At 36.8% G+C, this 20314-nt stretch overlaps 1 protein-coding gene across 7 annotated transcripts in view; it reads right to left on the bottom strand.

The window, feature by feature from the left end:
- Nucleotides 1–20314, bottom strand: part of IMMP2L (inner mitochondrial membrane peptidase subunit 2) — an 896337-nt gene that overhangs the window by 387309 nt on the left and 488714 nt on the right. The window lies entirely within an intron of this gene.

Below are 20314 nucleotides of genomic sequence, written 5' to 3'. Positions count from 1 at the left end.
AGCAGGATATTAAAAAGTAGTGACCATAAATAAATTTATCTAAATAACCTGTATTTCCTGATCCCCACCTAAGACATCTAAGGGACAGAGGTTGGCTGAAGAGGATTGTGAGGTAATTCACCTCTCCCTGGTCAAATGTTTGAATTTTCAGTTTCTCCTGGACCAGGTATGACCAAGATTCATTGGCGTGTGTGCGGGTAGGAGCAGGGAGAGAGGAGTTGGAGCAGAAGGCATATTTTCAAATTTGAAATTTATTTCATTCTAATAGTGCTATTAAAGTAAAATGATTGTGTTCCAACAGTTTCCTTTCTAAGAATGAGGTATGTTATAGGCATTCAATAAGCACTCATTGGATAATGCTAGACTGACCATTCACAAAAGCCTTTTTCAATTCTCCTAAAAGCTTTCAAAGTATAGAAATTGATGCTGCTGGCGACAGTACAGTAAAAAATCTTACAGTTTTGAAGCCAAATTCACCAGATTTCAAATCATATCTGTCACTTCCCCCTTCTGAAACTTTGTGGGAAATTATATCATCCTTTATGAGCTCAATTCTCCCACTTGTAAAATCAGGGTAATAAAACCTACTCGGGAGGGTTATGACAGATAAAGAAAACAACAAATGTAAAGTATCTGCATAACTCCAAAATGTACTAAAAATGTTAGCTTACCCTCTCTTCACCCACCTTCTATTGATACATTCTTTCTTTAGGTATGTTAACATTATACACTTTGGTTTAAAGTGGAAACCTCTTTTTCTGCTTTTTACCCAGCAGATTAACAGTCTTTTAAAAGTGATTTTACCAGATATGTGAATTACCTACTGTGTGTGGATTTTAGTAGTTTAAGTGTCAGTTTTGTGGGTAACTCAGTGTTGGGCCTAATTACTGCTTAACTATCAATTCCAGCCTAGTCCATATGGACCATCTCCTTTCAAAATATGTACCATATTCTTTATTTTATTTTTTACCCCTAAAACACACATCTGTGGTATCCATATCTCTAAAAGGAATCAGAACTAGGTCAGTTGAAAAGCACAGGATACATTCATTCCAGTTGTTTTAGTCATCAGGCCTCTTGTGTGGAAAACCTCGGTGAAAGCTGAGTGAGCTGATTACAGGAAAAGAAATTAACAAATGAGAAAGCTGACTTAAGAGTTACTAGGAAATAATGGATAAAATAAACAATACTGAGCATCCTACAAAGGGAGGGTGTGGTTTAATTTTTTTAATGGCCCAAGTATTTTGGAAAAACAAAGCAAAGAGATGTTAGTATATTGTCAGCATTTTACTAAAACTATGCTTTGTTTTTCTTTTATGGCACCAAGTTATTTTGTTTCTGAGACCTCTGAATATTCCCCTGGGGAGCCTGGGAAAGGCTCCAGGGAACTGTCCTGAGTAAATGCATCTAGTGAATAGAACACAGGGACAAAGAAATCTGAGACCAGTCTTGGTTCTGTGCCTTCTGAAGAGTCACATCTGTTCTTATTATTGTCAGAAAATATTTGTAAAGTGTTTTGAATCCCTTTAATGAAAAATTCTTTAAAAATACAAAGCGGCTTACGTCAGTAGAAAAATTCTCCTCTGATAATTTTTCACTATAATTCAAGCTTTCATACTTGAAAATCTCCTGGGAAAAAATATTTAAGAAATGTCTACCTTTTGAGATATAAATTGGCTAAAACAAGAAAAGTGGATTCCACTCTAATTGTGGCTAATCACAGAAGACACTGTAAAAAATTTCAAAGTAGTTACGTATTGAAACATCTTTTTTTTTAATCTTTGGTTATACCATTTTAAGAAGAATCATGACTGATGACATCATACACAGCCTATTATTTAGAATAGGTAACAAAAAATATTGCTAAGTATTAATAACAATATCAACAGCCTGCAAAGAAAGAACGAGATTTTATATTCTGGTTTACCCCTTTTGCACAGATGCTTCTCCAAATCTAGGACTAAAATTAATAACCAGCTTCTGTGTTTGGTTATTCCCCTGTTCTTTCCTCTCCTAATAGGCTTCTCTTTTCTCCTACCACAATTCAGCACCACGTAAGCTTAGCTCTGTATCAGAGGAGATACAATAAAATAGAATTGAGAAAGAATTCTAAGAAATACATCATGGATAAGAAACTCTATTCAGTGCCAAATACACCAAACTGATAAATAAGTGTATCTCTGTCATATCAATTCCTCGAGATCTGGGAAGAGAGAACTGTATCAAATTACAGAATATTTAAACATTTAATTGCTAAACAAATTATTCATTTTGTATTTAGTATTTCAACTCAAATGCATAAAGTCTTTATGGTAGGTAAGGTACTCCAGAAAAACAACTCATTTTCAAAGAGAAACTAGATTTACATGAATTATTACTAAGCATCAGTTAAGTGGTAATTTTCAGTAAAAGGAAAAGAAAAAAATAAGTTATTAGGGGAAAGAAGCTAAACAGTAACCTAACATTTTTTAAACCACTATCTTCTTTGTGAAAACATACTTTTAAGACTGCACTTTAAAAGAATTCTATTTGATATATTTTAATATATAGGAATTAAAAAATTCATCTATACATCAATATCACCCTTTTTTAAAAAAAAAGAAAAACCTTTGCCTTAGAGACAGAAGATTTTTGAATCATTCTGTTGTTTTGACTTTTTAAATGTCCTTTTTTCTCTTTCAGCTATTTTTTAACCATGAGAAGAGCTTCCTTGTCTTGAAGACATTTAAAAACACTTCATTTTGGAGAAACTATCAAAGGGACATCAACTGGCACATATGCTTGGCATCAGGGCACACCAAATGGTCCAATTAAACCATTTGCAGTCTTTGCAAGCCACAATTTAAATGTACCCAAGAAATGTCAAATGGTTCCTCATGCAGAATTATCTTTACCAATGAGCTATGCCTTGGGAACTGAGCACACAAATTCCTGGAGAAACCCATGAGGTGCCGTCTGTCTTAGACACACACTGGAGGATGTTAGTTATCACAGAAGAGAAGGGGTTTTCACGCTGAACACAATGACCAGTGATAGAGTTTGGCCGTGTTATTCCCCCCAAAACTAATGCAGAAATCTGATCCCCAATGTAGCAGTGTTGGAAGTATTTGAATGTTGGAAGTGTTTGAGTGTTGGCAGCTGTTTCAGTCATGGGGGCAGATCCCTCTTGAATGGATTAATGCTCTCCCTGGAGGGTGGAGGTAGTGAGTGAGATCTCTATTAGTTCCCAGGAGAGCTGGTTGTCTAAAAAGACTCTGGCACCTCCCCTCTCTCTCTTTTGCTTCCTCTCGCCCAGTGATCTGCTTGTACCATCCGGCTGCCTGCTGCTTTCCTCCATGAGTAGAAGCAGCCTGAGGCCCATACCACATGCAGCTGTCCCAGAATCATAAGCCAAGCAAACTTCTGTTCTTTATAAATTACTCAGTCTCAGGTATTCTGTTATAGCAACACAAAAACAACTAATTCACCAGCAAGATCTTCTGTGGGAGATATACAGTATGACCAGAGGAAAACAAAACTCTGCCAGCAACTCTCTCTGTTGGAAAATGTATTCCCCACACCAGGCTCTAAAATCAGTTGCAGGAGGAAAACCTCTGTACCTCTTCCTTTCTCCATTGGGCAATTCTTCAACAGTTCAGAAAAAGCCTTCCCCGTGTGATAAATTTGAACAAAATAGTAAAAGATAAAAGAGAATTGTTAGTAAAATTATGCACTCAATCTATATATTCTCCATAGAAAAACAAAAATTAGCAATAAACTAATAAAAAACAAAACAGTGGGGCTGTCTCAAAAGTGACCACCAGGAGTAGCACCGACCCCAACCTCACTCCCTTTCTCCAGTCATGGCATAGGTGCATCTCTGAACATGGCCTGCACCTACAGGCACGAAGCCCCCACCTCAGAAAGCAAGAGCTCTCCTACCCTGGGTGCCCTAACTTCCTCTCGGATTCCCTCCCTAACTTGTTCACAAACACTTGCCTGGGCCTCTGTTCTCTTCTGTACTGTCCACCTTTCTGCTGGGTGCTGGTTTCTAATCTGTTTAGACCCCTGCCAGCCATAGCAAATTGCTCAACTGCTTTCTTAGATTAGACCCTTAGGCTATAGTTCTTTGCTACTCCCATGAGCTTAACTGCTGTCCATGGTTAAGAATGTATACTAAAGTCTGATGAAAAATGAACCATTAAGCTTCAAAGGACATAGTGGGCAGAGGGATACGGTATTCAGGGGAGGGAGAAGAATGACTTATAAGCCTATAAACACCACCTAACCAGTAAACGTACATATATTTGAATATGCCTTCTTATAACTGTGGCATATGACCAGGTAAATTTTAGTGGCTAGTAGATGCTAATACCAGAAATTTGCTATATTGATTTATGTGTGGCAATAACATACTTAGGCTAGTGCTTTTAGAATTGGCATATTTATTAAAAACTCAGAGCATTTAACTGTATTTTAATGTTTTGCATAATTTATATTTTATCAATTAAAGCCTAACATCAAGCCATGTTATTTTAAATTCATCTCAAATTTTATATTTAAAAATGCATTTAAGAGTAAGCTGTTTACTTATTTAAACAACTAACAAATCTCTGAGTATACTCTTACCTACTTAGCATGGCATAGCATTTAACAGAATTATTGTTATTAATGAAAATCTAGTAAAAATAAAGTAAATGACACTAACACAGGCTTTATTATCTGTAACATTCAATTATACAAAACACTATAATAATGACATTTTGTCAACCATATCAGGCTGATCAATGGCACTGACAATTTTGTACAATGATATCTTCCTCCTGCCTCTTTGTCCTGGAGTCAAGATGAAGTTGAGATGTAAAAGCAGAGAGAAAGAGAGCTCTTATGTTTAAATACATACTGTATTTATTTGGAAAGACACACATAGGGTAAACTGCTCTAAATATATTGATCATCAACATCATTCCAATAGCTGTACATTTTAGATATTTAAAATAATTGATACAAAGCCCTTTCATAATAATCATACCAGAGCCCCAAATCTACTTAATGGAGTTTATCATACTAAGCCAGATTGCACTTCTAGATGTAATTACCTTGTATTCTTTAATGACTGCTTACAGATATTTTTCCAAATTGTTAATAACACTTTTTTTTCAGTTCACAAAGGCCACAGCACTTTGGCTTCCAGTGATAACTAATCTTAAAGTGCTATTTCATGAGTCACACTCCTGCTTTTCTACATTTTTCAGGGCCTTTTTCCTACATTTGATTCATTGGCATGGTGCTCTCACCCTTAGTGCTGGCTGATACCTTTCATGAAGTAGGCACCAGCCATCCGCCTCCTCCATTCCTCCAGAATACTGAAGGGATTTATAATGCTTTGAGCTAATCATCCTCAGAGAAGAGAAGATGATACTAAGTTGGTTTTTAAAATAAGTCTTTTTTAATTGTAATTCATATTCATTACAATCTAACACCAAAAAAGATCTCTTTTGCAAGACTCACAGAATAGAAATGTAAGAATTCTTAAAATAATATGACAAAGTTATCCCTTGGTTAATATACTATGGGCATTTGTTTTAAAGAAGGTTTAATAATATTTACCATCCACAGGAAACTGCATACATATTAAATGGGACTGAAAAAATGGTAATCTATGTCAAGACTGTTAGTGAAATAATACCTGTCAGTGGCACTGGCACCCTTAAGTCTAATGTATCGTTAGGGATCATAGATAATCAGCTTAATCCTTAGTTCAAAATGTTAATCAACTAGATGTTCATTAAGTATTATTTGGTGCTTTCAGACCTGATGAAATGTAACCTTTAATTATTCTGCAATAGAAAATAATCAAATAAGCAATGTAAGAACTTCCTTCTTTAACGTAAAACATGTGGTCACTGAAAAACATTATTAACCATGAGAAATTTTTCAATTGAATATACGCACGTATATGCAGCATATATATGTATGTGTCTGTATTATACATGCTTTAAGTGAAAGATTATTCAAATTTGATTCTACAGGCTCTTACAGCAGATCTTTACCATCACAACACCAAGACCCAAGGTAACTAATATTTTTCATTTCTGCAAAAGACAGGATTTGGTTAACTAAAAAGTGTAATGCCTTAAATTTCCATAAACACATGAATTTGTCCTCTTTTGCCTTCTACAAAGCCATATAAATGTAGATGCAGACACCCCAAAGAAATAGTAAAGCCACATCCTTTCTAATTCAGGCTGTAATCCCATCAGACAATCCCATTATTATGAGTTCAAACAAAAGGCAATTTACACATCTACCAAAATCTATACCAGGACTGTACTAGTGTCACTACAAAATTATAATGTGTATTTTAGAGTTATTTCTGAAATGCCCTGGCTAACCTGTTTGAAATAATTCAAACTTCAGATTTAAAAAAGCAAACAATTCTTATTACAAAAAAAAAAAAAAAAAAAGACCAAGAAGAACTCAGAGTTTGCAGGACACTATCTGTTCCCATTAAATATGAACTCAGAATGGAATCACAAATATTACAATTAAAGAGAACATGGCTCTTTACATATTACAAAATAAATTCTTAGTATCTATGAAAATGAGAAACTAAAGACAAAAGAATAAATCTATATAGTTCAGTTTGCCAAACTACCTTCTAACCCACCTTTCTTACATATGAAGCTTTAAGAACTCACAAAGTATATCAGCATATAGAGTCCCAAGAATAGTTATCCAAAGTATTGCCCCCTTCCCTGCTCTTCATAGAAATTAGCACCTTCTTAGGGAAGCACCCATCTTCAACAAATGACATAGTTGAATTTCTACTACCAAATTTCTGCTTTTGAAAACTGAACAACAGAAATTATTATCTTGATTTTTTTAAATTTATTATATTTTTTTCACTTTGAGGCTTTTTCACTATGTTTTTTTCCTTCCTTATGTCCTCTTTCTCATATCTTATTAATGGTAGTTAATTAGGCAGTATATATAAAATAGGACCTAAACTAAAATAACATTAAGTGCATTGTAAAGTAGTTGAGCTTATCTATTTACATATAGGATAGTGAAAACCTTTAGCTTTCTCTAATTGTTCCAGGAAAAATTAAGCATTTTCTCCTCTATAGCCCATGATAATAATAGCCCACAGTACTCAGCTTTTAGTTTTTTAAAATATTTACTTGTTACAGATCTATCTCCCCTAGACTAGATATTTTGTGAGGGAAAGGCTCTATCTTATTTATCACCTCTGTTTTCCCAAGGACTAAAACAGAGGCTAGAACATATAAGGCACTCAGTAAACCCTCACTAGATTGATTTTACAATTTTGGCTACATTTTTGTCATTTACATATTCATTTACATATTTACCAAGTGGGATAGGCATTGAGCTATTACTCAAAATCTTAACAGGAGACGACAAAGACAACTTAATATCCTTGTCTTTTCATGTTGGTGACTTCGAGTGTCTAAAATTATGGCACTCTATATGCCATAAGAAGGTAGAGCCTTTTCACTCAGAGTATGTATATATAAACATATTTTTCACTTTATAGAATATGGTAATAACTTTAAGACTAAATACCTAATATTGGAATTAAAAAAAAAAAACTGTTCTTGCCAGAATCCAAGTCCTAGGAAAGTAACCAATGCTGTCTCATTAGTTAGTAAGCTAATGGAAATATCGCCAGCATTTCTTTCAGTGTCTAGAAAACAGAGTTTACAATATGCCAAGACTTCACTGATTTATTTTTGTAAACAGCAGTGTAATAAACCCAAGGAAGCCAAAAAAGCAAATTTTTAAAAAATAAATATTCATTTGCTATCAAGATGGATACGACCTTTTTACCCAAGCCTATTACTGACAATTCAGAAAGAATATGTGGACTAGTCATTCATTTATCTTAACTGCATTTGCAAGTACTGCCACGACTCAAGTTTTAAAATGCACTCAATTTTGCATTTCTGTGGCTTTTATACAAGGAATCACATTATTTTACCCATGTACCTTATTATTTTTTGACCTTTCAGGAAAGCCCAATATTATAAATCTACAAAATGAAATAACACTCAAGAGTTACACTTTTCTCCCATAGCATACCTGCACCTTACTTTCAGCTTAAATTCACCGTATTTTACAGGAATTCCATGAAGAGGCACCATAGTAGACTTTAGAACTAGTGTTCTCAGGAGTCAAGCTGTTCCAGACCTGGTTCCAGCACTTATTGGTTGTAAGACTTTGGGGCAAGTTATCTCAATAGTCTAAGCCTCAGTCTCAAATGTAGAATATGGAGAAAGTTTAGTTTCTATCTCGTTGTTTTCTAAAAACAACAAAATGAATAAATTCATGTAAAGTGCTATTAAGAACTCAATAGAACTCATTAATAGTTATTATGCATCAATATAGATACTTATTTAAAAATAAGCTGCTTTGGAAAATGGATACTGTGTATATTTTCAGAGCTTGCTTCCTCTCCTTGTTTTGATTTAGATACTGGCTTAAAAATTTAGGTATTTCACTAACTTAGATGAATTTTACTCTCACAAACTATAAAAAAACCTATGACGTTAGATTTCTGGGATTAAGACCAAATTAGGACCCAGTGTTTTTTTTTTAAAGCACCCCAACATTTCTATAGTCTTTTATGCATAATAAAAGATAAAATAGACTTGAATTGAATAGTGCTTGTTTTCATGCTTTCATGCTTCTGGTTTCATTCCTAAAATACATGTCTACTCCTATGAGTGTTAAGTCTGGTTCTTGAAATACCTGGGGTGGGGAAGGAGTTACATGCAGCTAGTTTTCAAAGCCAAAAAGGATTTCAACAGTGAACATGGCAGATAGTCTGGGCTAAGTTAGGTTCACAGACTGGAGAGAAGTGGGCATGTGATTCACAGCACAGCGACTACTCAGACTGGCCAGTGACCCATGTACACTAGTGACAAGGTGGTCAATAAAGCAGAAAAGAGCAGAACCAAACCACAAAGGCCTTGACTGACTTGTTGAGTCTGGATTTCGTTATCCAGGCAAGGAGGATTTTTGGTCTTGGATAGTGTGCAGGAAGCATAGATAGTATTGTGCGTAGGAACTGGAAATGATGAAGCTGTGAATCTATGGAGAGTCTCCTCTGGTTCAGAGACTAACTGCTCAGGATGGTGGGGGTGGTGACAAGAGTCATGCTCCATTCCTCCCTCTCCCTCACATTCCTCGCCTGCACCTCCTATCAAACCTAACTCCAAATGTATCTCCAGCCACAGGCTCCTCGCCATATGCACTGTCTCCTCCATCATCCAAGCCGCCTTCATCTCTTGACTGCTCTAACAGACTTCTAAAAGGTCTTTTGGGGTCCACTTTGCCCTGTTCCCATCCAGTTTCCAAAACACATCAAGTCTCCACATTGCAGCCAAAGTAATATTTAAAAGTATAAACTGAATGACTTCATTTATTTTCATAAAGCCCTTTCAATGATTTCCCTGTGGTGCTTCCATCAAAATCTGTGTTCTTCTTCAATGCCCTTCACTCACAATGTTCTAGCCACACAAATATTCTTTTGCTTAGTCTTCACACCTAACTCTTTCCTGCCTCAGGAAATATTATTTCTTCTTTATGCAATGCTCTCCTGCCACCACTAAATCATTTCAGAGCTGGCTTCTTTCCAGCTTTAGCATCTTAGCTTTAAGGTTATCTCCTTCCTCATTCACCAGGATCCCACTGTTATTCTCTAACTCAGCACTCTTTCTTTTGCTTACGGTATTTTCTACAACTCTTCTGTTTGTGTTTACACAAGAATTGAGATTCTATTTTGTGTTTACCTCTATGTGTGTATGTGTGTGGTTGGTTTGGTTTTGGTTTGACTAAGCTGTAAATTCTATGAGGGCAGGAGCTACATCTGTAAAAGAATAAAGTAGGCATTCAATAAATATTTATGAGTGAATAAATTAGTGAACAAAGAATAAGCAAATGAATAATGAGATATTTAAATATGAGAATCAGTAACTAAAAAAAAAAAAGGAGAAGCTGTAGGAACGAATGATATTTTTGAAGAAAAAGAAGGATCAAAGAAATTGCTAAGTAAGATAACATTTCAAACAGACGAGGACCATGTTCCAGGTATCACACTAGGCTCTATAGTTGGTTCTTTCTTTTTAAGAAAATGTAATTTTATTAATATTACTTTTTACATTCTAGGATTTTGGTGCAGAGCAGCTGGGAGAGAGGGGGAGAGGGAAAAGCAGAGGAAAAGGGATGGAAGGAGGAAGGAGGAGGGGCAGGATTGAGGCCCATGGCACCCCCCCCACATTCCCACAGGGGAGACCGGGGGGCTGCCAGTGGTGGCTTGGTCATTGTCAGGCTGGGTGCAGATGTCAAGGGGGTGTGGCTAAAGCCCTCACCCCCCACCATCCTAGATCGGGAACCTGGGACTCTACTTGCTGCAGCTTGGTGGTCGTTGCTGGGCTGGTTGCATATGTTGGGGGCGGGGGGCATGGCTGAGGCCCAAAGCCCCCCACCCTCAGGATTGGTTGCGGGTGTTGTGGGGCATTGCTGAGGCCCCCAGCCCTCTCCCCTTACTGGCTTGCTAGCCCAGGGGACTTTTGGTCCTTCTAGGTGTTATAGGTGTTCTTTGGTAAAATGAGACCTTTCTAGTTAATATCAAACTTTGTCTCTGGTGCAGGTACTTTGTTTTTTCTTTCAGTTCTGTTTTGGATTATTTGCTGTTCCCACCACTTACACTCTGCATTGGAATTCATTTGCTGTCCTTTGCTTACTTCTAAAATGGGCGAACTTCCTGTGGGGACCAGTACTTGAACTCTGTGGTTGAGCTAAATTGCTGCTCTGCTGCTGATTCCCTGGGGAAGGCTTTTTGTGCAGCTCAGGTTTTAATGGTTGACTTTATAGGTACTTTTGGCTCTTGAGACATCCAGTGCACCTGGGTTGTCTAGAAACTCTGGTCTGGGCCTTAGTCTCTTCATCAAACAGCACCCCATGCAATTCTATATTCCTGACTGGTCTCATCTGAGTGGTCCTACGCTGATTGTGGTGCAAATCAGCTGTACTTGCTGTGCCCCACTGTTCTCCTGGTGGGCCCATCTCCCCTACCACCTGTATTGCAAACACTTCCCATGGGACAGACTGTGTGCCTGTCCCTTGCAGTGACTCACTGGCCTCTGAGTGGCTCCGTTTTTTCAGTTGTTGTGGCTTTTTGCTCCTATGTGGATCCACAGGAACCCTATTAGTGGTCTTCCTGGCCTGGGGGCCACCATGGCCCTCTTCTCCCCTGCTGCCTCCAAGAAACTTCATCCAGAGGGCACAGCTGTGGCTTTTGTGGCTCCTGCTCTGTGCACTCAGCTACTCCAGCCTGGAAGTGGCCAGGGCTAGAAATGGTCAGGGCAGTTTTTTCTTTCTCTCATCACGGCTTCTCCCACCTTCATGCACTCCATAGGTCTCTCCTCCTCTTCCCCTTAGCTTTAGCGGCCCCAGCTGGCTGTCATAGCTTTTTTATACTTGTAAATTGGTTGATTTGTGGGAGAGAGTGATGCTGGGGACTATCTACTCTGCCATGTTGACCAGAAGTCTGTAATTGGTTATTTCTTTTAATCCTTGAACTAATTCTTAAAGGAATGGGCCAAACAGCTAACTTTTTTCCCATCAGACAGTCTTCCCATTCTTTTCCACTGTATAGTACATGGTTTAAACTTGCCCAGAAGTCTTGCCCAAAGTCTGGGCTTTGCCGTTGACTTCTGGGAGGTAATCCCTAGGCAAGCCCGTGGAATGCTAGGAGTGTCTCTAATTGCCTGAGGGTGTTAGATTATCATACTGGATAATCTAACAATATGATTTAGGGTAGTGGCTAGCCACACCAAAAAAACAATAAAATGACTTGGGGAGAGGGGCTTTGGATCACATGGTATCAGTCAACCTAGAGACTGAGATCAATCATACGGGAGATCAATCACCTGGGCAATCAATCAATTAATCATTGCCTAAATTTGTATATGGAGACACAATACGGACTCTGAACACTGAGATTCAGGTGATTGCCTCTGGTTGGTAATACTCCATACATATTGTCACACATTTAGGCCAGGAAAGGAATGTGTCCTGACTCAACAGGTAAAGGACAATGAAAGCTTCATGTTTAGAACTTTTCCAGACCTACTCTATGTGCTTCCTCCATTGGCTGATTTTAACTTGTATCTTTTCCCTATTTATTGGCGCAATAAACCACAACCATGAGTATAACAGCTTTCAGGGAGTTTGGTGAGTCTTTAAAGCAAATTATCAAACTTGCAGATGGTTTTGGGCAGCTCCACCCAAACACAATTGGTATTAGAAGTGAGGGCAGACCAAAGGTCCATCAGCGGATGAATGGATACGAAAATGTGGTACATCTACACAATGGAATACTACTCAGCTATAAAAACGAATGAAATACTGCCATTTGTAACAACATGGATGGACCTCGAGAGAATTATATTAAGTGAAACGAGTCAGGCACAGAAAGAGAAATACCACATGTTCTCACTTATTGGTGGGAGCTAAAAATTAATATATAAATTCAGACACACACACACACACACAAAAACCGGGGGGGGGGGAGATATAACAACAACAATTACTTGAAGTTGACACGACAAGAAAACAGAAAGGACATTGTTGGGGGGGAGGGAGGAGAGGGAGGAGGGAGGGAGGTTTTGGTAAGGGGCAACAATAATCAACCACAATGTATATCGACAAAATAAAATTAAAAAATAAATAAATAAATAAAAGAAGTGAGGGCAGTCTTGCGGACTGTTCCCTCTAATTTTGTACGTGGCCTAAACTCTCACATCCACCATGATCTCTCACCTGGGAAACTGACCTGTATGGAGTGTATGAATAGGCACGACCTCTGGCTTAAGACTGTGTACAGCAAACAGGGAGTCCAGATGAAGGCTACAGAGAGGGAGGAGAGAGAACCTGACATCTATTCATATGGTTCTTTCCCAATAGGACTGCCTCAGACTGGTTGTGTCACTCTGTGATGAAGGCCACTGCTCCTCCTCTTCTCCCCTTGGATAATTACATTTGTATTAAATTAGTCTCTCTGAAAATAAATACTTCTTAATTTCTCCTAATCTAAGTGGACCTTTTTTTTAATCCTGTTGGAAGGCTCATTGATACAGGAAAGTACTATTTCATGAGAAAACTGAGGCTCAAAGAAGTACAAATAACTTGCTTAAAGTCACAAAGAAAGTGGTAAAAGTGAGATTTGAACCTAAGCTTGTCTAAGGCAGAACATATGCTCTTTCCATTACAATAGGCAGAAGAAAAAGTTGACAAAGAAGATAAAGAAAGAAAAACAAGAGAAAGAGGCAGAAAACTAGAAAAAAATGTATGGTCATAGTCTCTAACAGAGAAGAGAATTTCAGCTAGAGACTGGGAATTTGGTGTGGAGCTGTGTGAAAGACATAAAATCCCTCAAAGAAGGATGAGTGTTTCATAATCCTTGAATCAAACCAATGTGCCACTAGGATATTTGAAGTGTGAAGCATTAAATGTGCAAAAGAAAAACAAATAGAATAATACAAACGTTATATACTGTAGGTAAATTAACAAAGTGAAGTAGATTTAACATGTGTATATGGATCAGCCTATGTATATACACTAACCTACATATATATATATGAAGAGACCATAGAGAACACAGAATAAGGGAAGAAAAGTGTGTGAGAAAACAGATGGCTAAATTTATTTCATGTTTCACTAATTATTTTGCAAAAATATTTGTGACTGATGGGCAGCAGTTTTCATTGTAGAGAAGGAACATTTCGCAATAAACTTTGGCAGAGAAAAATATATTCTGTTTGAGATAATTTCTCACACATTTCCAAGATGATATAAATTAATATGCAAAAACCACCAAGAAAAAAGTGATTAATCTTCGTATTTTCATGAAATCAATATGCAGCTTAAATTTTTCATTTTATGCATATTTTACAAAACAGTACTGCTTCCCAGTTCTGGGGGAAAAAATAACAAAATGTACAAGGTGTGGGCTTTAAAATTTAGCAAAAATTCTTTAATCAAAGAAAAAAGTTATTGAGGAAAAATATCAGCTACTAAATTATGATCATTCTAAGTTATTATTGTTTTTAATGTTGCTAATAGCACATATATCAACTTTAAGCAAGAGAAAGAAAAACCTCTTAGTTCTATCACAAGCCAGTTAAAAGGCTCCCTTTAATTTCCAACTAAAATTTAAATATAGAGAATAGCAAGGTTAAAAGTCTATTCTCTGAACTTTAAACCTCCCAGAACAAAACATGAAGTCATTCTAATTTTAGAAAAGACATCTCAGAAGTCTAACCAAAATCCCTTTTGTTGTTCTGTCCACTGAATTAATGGGCTAATCAGGGGATGAAGCCAGCTATCTCTTTGACAAAAAACAGTTAAAAAGTAATTCTTGAGAGAGCTGCTTTATACTCAGCACTCAGCCTGGTTCTTAGCTATGAGGACAGGTTGGGTGCATGAAAACGCTCTGGCAAAGTAGAACGGATGCTATACCAAGAGGCAAGAGACCTACTTGGCAAATAATTCTGTTTGCAACATAAGCAAATAACGTCATTATTATTTTTCTTTAATCTCTTTATCTTTAAATTGAGGGGCCAGGACTAGATCTGGTAAGGCAAACAAATTTCTTCCCTTATACCAACTCCTTTTTACCAGTGATAAGCGCTGGGCATGAAGAAGGATGCTTGTGATCAATTAGATATGTCTGCCATGGGCAAGCTACAGTAGAAATGCTGTTTCTTTGACATAACTGGGCTAGATGATTGTTAGCTGTCCTTTGAACTCAAACATTTCATAAAATGAAGAATAAATCTAAAACAATAGGCCACAAAGGACACTGTGTCTGAATTTTTCATCTATAAAATTAGAAAGTTATAGTGGATAATATCTAGGGTTTCTTAAAGCTAAAACATTCTATGTTTCTAGGTAGAACATTTTCTTATATGTTTCTTCATTGCTACTTAGAGATTAATAATTATGATGAAGACTGATGATTATATTGACCAATGTTAAGTAGCATTTGGACTCCAAACACACAGATATACATGTACATATACAAAGCAATGAGTCTCCAGGGACCCTTTCCAGTCTGCTCATAATCCCCACCCAATTACCACTTAAGGCCCAGATGTAAAGGAGAATGGGGTCTTCTGGAACTGGTTTCCTACCCGGGGAGACAGCTAAGGTGGAAGGAGAGCTGCACAAATCACAAAGAATTGACTCCTATGTCCTCTTCAGATCTTTCCAAAATGTGATACTGAACCAGTTTCTAGGGCCAGACAGGACAATGTCCCGCCAAAAAGTTCTTCCACTGTTTGTCAATAGAACATGAAATAAGCCATATTTCAGCCTACGGTACAGCCATCCTGAAGTTTCACTTCCAGGATGACCTCCTTCAAAGACAACCCATATATAACAAAATACAGGTGATAAATATTACCCAGAACCTCACAACCAGATTTATAGGTTGGAAGGAAAACAGTTTTTAGCTGAGATAGTTCCCATTTTTGTCAGGAACACAGGACTAGATGTAAAATGATAGCGAGAAAAACACCTGCCAGTGTGTAAAGTCCAAGGAAGCTTTGAATAACGAAAAGAAAGCTATAAATTCAATTGGGAAAAAAGTGAGCACCACAAAACTGTAAAGAGTTGCAGCCCCCACCTCTAAAGAAAGGCTCTGCACTGGAAAATGTCAGCAATCTAACATGCTGCAAAACATTCCACCAAAGTTTCCAGCAGACACTCCGTGGCTGCACTACTAATAACTTACCGTGGCAAATAGTGGTACATGTTCAGCTGATAAATAATAGCAATATAGGGAAGTAATTATATATGGAGACAAAGGCTAGAAAAAAACTTTGTTTTCTTTTTTGTTGTTGGTAGTGGTTAAATAAAAATGTTACCTGTCTAGAAAGGAGGTGGCGATTGGGCATTTTTTAAGAAAATAATAAAGATGAAAAAAACTTAACCAGGGTAAATGGGTTTTGCAAACTAAACTTAACAAGTCTGCTAAATTGAGCTTCATCAGGGAAATACTAATTGAGTTTAAAATGATTTTCCCTGTGAGTTTGGATTACTGACTCACTGGGGAATCCCAAAACACTCTGCTGCACCATGACAGCCACATTCGTATGATAAGTCAACTGAATCCTGGATATGTAAAAATAAAACAAACCTACATTTCTATATTACGTATATAAATAGACATATCTTCAAATTTCAGTTAAATAATTAAAGAGGATTATCTATTTAAAATTTTTCTTAGGAATATTGCTAATTCAAGTCTCTCCCTTAAATTTCAGATCAGAAAAAAATCATGTCTAAAAACATTTGTACTTTTTATTAAGTAATATGATGTAAATAGTACTAAAATTTCATAGTATATAAAGAATTATTACAGCTCTACAACAAAAAGATGAATAACGCACCTTAAAAATAGGCAAAGAACTTGAACAGAGATTTCCCCCAAGAAGTGAAATAAATGGCCAAGTCCATGAAAAGATTCTCAACATAAATGGTCATTAGAGAAGTGCAAATCAAAACTCCACAATGCCACTTCACACCCACTAGAATTGCGAGACTCAAAAAATGGAAAATAGCAAGTGTTGGTAAGGATGTGGAGAAAGTAACCCTCATATATGGCCAGTGGGAATGTAAACTGGTGCAGCCAGTTTGGAAAACAGTTTAGTGATTCCTCAAAAAGTTAAAATAGAATTACCATGTAACCCAGCAATTCCATTCCTAGATAAATCCTCTCCAAAACTGTAAATAGGTACTAAAGCAAATCCTTGTACATGAATGTTCATAGCAGCACTATTCACAATAGCCAGATGTGAAAACAACCCCAATGTCTACCAGTGGATGAATGGATAAATAAAATGTGGTATATACAATAGAATACTATTCCGCCATAAGAATGAGTGAAATACTGATCTATGCTACAATACAGATGAACCCAAAAAACATTATACTAAGTGAAAGGACCCTGACACAAAAGATCACAAATTGTATGAATACATATATATGTAAAATTTCCAGATTTGGTAAATCCACAGAGACAGAAAGAGGCAGGTGGTTGTCAAGAGCTAGGGTAGAGGAGAATGAAGAATGACTGCTTGATGGACACAGGGTTTTCTTTCAGTGGGATGAAAATGTTTTGGAAATTGATATAGGTAGTGTTTGTGCAACTCTGTTATGTATACTAAATGCCACTGAATTTGTACATCTACATCGTAGATTTTTAAATAGTTAATTTTGTTATGTAAATTTCACTTCAATTTTCTTTTTTTAGTTTATAACAGACTTCTCAAGACTCTGTTGATGACAATCATCCATAAAACAATGATGAGGTCATGACAAGTGAATGAAAGAGGATTTTAAAAGAAAATATTGCTCACGGAACAAATCTGGGACAATCAAAGAATCACAATAAATACTGATGCTAATAGCTTGTAACTCACTGAGGGAAAAAGAATCCATTAGTTCTTACTGGTACTAAACAAAAAGGAAGAAGGGAAAGCTATTCCTTACAATAAGATGTCAACTAATAAAGGGAATAATAGTTAGTAATAACCATTTAGCAACATCAAAATAGCACTTGATTCAGGCAAGAATCATCAGTGGGTGCTAAAACTACTGCGTAAAAGTTGATAAGGAATAGAATCTTATACAACTTTATACAAAATATATTACTTAATACCAAAAAGAAACCAGTTAACAGTGGAGAAACCTGGCAGACACTACTTTTGCTAAGGGATCATATTCATGTCACTAAAACTGGCCTCGTGTGCCTCCAGATATGACGTACTCATGCTATATTATTTTCTTTTTTTTTTTTTTTTTTGACCAGTAAGGGGATCGCAACCCTCGGCACGGAGTGGTCTGCACCACGCTCAGCCAGTGAGCGCACCAGCCATCCCCATATAGGATCCGAACCCACAGCCTCGGGGCTACCAGTGCCACACTCTTCCCGAGTGAGCCACGGGGCCGGCCTGCTATATTATTTTCAAAATGCATCACTTCAATCCTTTTATGAGGAAACATTAGAAAAAGCCAAAATAAGGGACATTCTACAAAACTCAAAAGATATCAGTGCCATGAAAGATAAAGAAAGGCAGAGAATGTTCAGATTAAAGAAGTCTAAAGAGACATGACAACTGAATGCAATGCATGATCCTAGATTGGATTTTCACCTAAGACAAAGAAATGTCTATAAAAAACATCACTGGAGCAGTTGGTGAAACTTGAATATTGAATATATATTACATAATAGCATTGCACTGACATTAAATATACTGAGTTTGATAACTATACTATGATTACGTAAGAGAACATCTTAGAAAGGATTTAGGGCTACAGGTCATCACATCTGCGACTTATTTTCAAGTGGGTCAGAGATAATGATTCCAATAAAAATGACAATGAGTCTACACATACAGATAAATATACTTATATACACACCAGTATATATACATGCACATATATATTCAGAGAGAGAGAGAGAGAGAGAGAAAATGTGCCCAAATGTTATCAATTGCTGAGACTATTTGGGAATTTACTGCACTATTCTTGCAACTTTTTGACAAGTTTGAATTTGTTTCACAATTTAAAGCTAATTTTTTTTAATCGTGTCTCTGAGATAGGTTTTTTTCTTCATCAAGCCTGTATGCTTGTACAGATCTAAGAGCTATATTCTCTCTTGATGGCCATTTTCCTCTTAGAAACATGGCAAACAAATGAGAAATCCCATTTCCTTACCACGTCTATCTGCTTACCAGTGCAAGATTAGTCCCTGTGGCATCATGTTTACTGCTATTTTGAGTCCACTCTTAGGAGTCTCAAATATGTGGGATTCTACCACTTCCCTTGAGAGATACCTTCTGCTAATTATCATTTGCTGAAATAGAGGTCGCCCTTAAATGCTTACTTAGTTGTGTTACCAATTATGTAGCAGAACTCTGCCGCTCAGGAAGATAATACTTATTTCTAATGATCTGTACACCAGCTTCCTTTAATTATTAACCTTTGGCTTCTTTGTAGGGAAATTTGAGAAATGTCGTATTTGGGATAAATTGTGTATGTGTTTACTAACTAGTCCTCTGTTCTTCTCTCTCCTCTGGCCTATCCCTAGAACCTAAGACAATGTTCAAGCCCTGATAGCTGACCATTCAAAAGGAAATCACTTTAGTGCAGAAAAGACGTCCTGGATTCTGCTTTGTCACCCAGTGATTTTTGACTGTTGAACTATAGACTCATAAAAACATGAGAGCTGGAAAGAGCCTCAGAGACAATCAGGTTTAATCCCCTCATTTTACAGATAAAGAAATAAGATCCAGAAAGGTTATGTGAACTATCCAAACTAATACATTAAATTGAAGTCAGAGCTAGAATAAGAAACCTGATGTATTCACTCCCTGATCTATAATCCTTCCATCTTACCTTGATGCCTCATCAAATGGTTCAGGGTCTCTCTTTTAGCTGATTATTATTTTAAATGTTTGAGAGAATTTATAGAATAGTAATTTGCTTTTTGTAAACACTACACTTACAATAATCTTTTAAAGCAATGTTTATTTCTAGCAACAATGAGAAAGCTTTATTTCTTAAGGTTTGGAGCAAAACCCAGTTAATCTCGGTTCCATGTTAAATACATGGTGGGCACATGACAACTTTAGTTCTCTCATTTTTGGACATATTTCTGCCTAAATGTTCCTCTGCCAACTGACTAGAATTCTCTGAACAATGTCTAGATCACTTTGGAAAAGGACGTTGGCTCACATAGATTTCATCCATACAGATGCTACTGGGAATCAATATTCTAATCAATATTCTAATCCTGCTAATGGAGCTTGATTACAATAGGAGATGGTAAAAGAGTCCCAATTTTTCTTAGAATATGTTTTTAACTTCCAGAAACATTTGAATACCTGTTTTTCCTTTCACATCTGGTTCTGGCCAAGATTGTAATCACATGTCAGATTTCAGCAATAAGGGCAGTTCTACAGTACTTTTGGCTATCATGAAAAAACAGAAATGCTGAAAGTCTCAAAATAAAATCTTTAAGGATAAAGCAATCTGGGGGCATTCAGCCACATGGAGGTAGCTGATAAGAACCATTCAACTGAATAACAGCAATCAAAGGCTAATTAGAGTGAACTGAAGAGATCCTGGAAGCAAGGAGGTGGAGACAAGGGCTATAGGGCAATGAGTTCAAGAAGTTTTATTTTAATGGGGGTAGAAAAAATTGGGCAGTTATATGTTTAAATAGCTTGTTTTCAAACTC

This window comes from Cynocephalus volans, chromosome 6 (genome assembly GCF_027409185.1).
Source record: "Cynocephalus volans isolate mCynVol1 chromosome 6, mCynVol1.pri, whole genome shotgun sequence".
NCBI lineage: Eukaryota > Metazoa > Chordata > Mammalia > Dermoptera > Cynocephalidae > Cynocephalus > Cynocephalus volans.
This window is presented reverse-complemented; position numbering and strand designations above follow the sequence as displayed.